This window comes from Nannospalax galili, unplaced genomic scaffold (assembly GCF_000622305.1).
Source record: "Nannospalax galili isolate Female #2095 unplaced genomic scaffold, S.galili_v1.0 scaffold432, whole genome shotgun sequence".
NCBI classification, from domain to species: Eukaryota; Metazoa; Chordata; class Mammalia; order Rodentia; family Spalacidae; genus Nannospalax; species Nannospalax galili.
The window spans coordinates 1245752-1246808 of NW_008331138.1; positions in this window are offsets into that span (position 1 = coordinate 1245752).

Sequence of the window (1057 nt, forward strand, 5' to 3'; positions counted from 1 at the left end):
GGCAGGAAGCTGGGAAAGAGAGAAAGGACAATATCCAAGGCCCCATGTTGTCCTTCCACTCCCCTCTGTGCTAGGGATAGAGCCCAGGGCTTTGATATACTAAGCAAGTGCTCTACCACTGAGCCACACCCCAGCCCCTCACTGGGGGAGTCTAGGCAGGTGCTCTACCACTGAGCCACACCGCAGCCCCTCACTGGGGGATTCTAGGCAGGAGCTCTACCACTGAGCCACATCCCAGCCCCTCACTGGGGAATTCTAGGCAGGAGCTCTACCATTGAGCCACACCCCAGGCCCTCACTGGGAGGTGCTAGACAGGGCCTCTACCATAGTGCCCAGATTACAGGCCTGTACCTCTGTTCCTTCTCCAGCTTTTTGGCTTATCTATTTCTTCTTCTGTATGTTTTATGTGAATAACAAAACTTTCAGGAAACCAGGGCTGGAGAGATGGCTCAGCAGTTAAGACCACTGACTGCTCTTGCAGAGGACCCGGGTTCGAATCCCAGTACCCACATGGCGGCTACCAACCATCCTTAACTCCAGTTCCAGGGCACTCTGAAGCCCTCTTCTGACCTCTGCAGCATTGCATGACACAGGTACACTCACATACACGCAGGCAATACACTCGTACACATAAAATAAAAAGGATAAATATTAAAGTTTCAGGAAACCACATTTAACTGCATTCAACTTTTTCTATCTTCTTCTAAAATTTGACAAGTATGGAGACCAATAGATAGACCTGATGTAGTACAAATGGCTGTATGCTTCAGTATGAAAAATACTGTACCACTCAATTCTTGGAAGGCAGGAGAATGCCCTATGTTTGAGGCCAGCCAGGGTTACAGAGTGAGACTTTTCTGGGGCTGGGGGAGGGCTAGTGACATGGCTCAGCAGGTAAAAGCAAGCACTTGCTGTTAACCTGACAACGACCTGAGTTTGATCCCCTGGTCCTATGGTAGAAGGAGAGAACCTACTCTTGAAAAGTGTCCTCTGACCTTCATGTGCTTGCTGTGGCATGCAGGAGCTCACACATGCTCACAGAGAAATAAAAGTATAG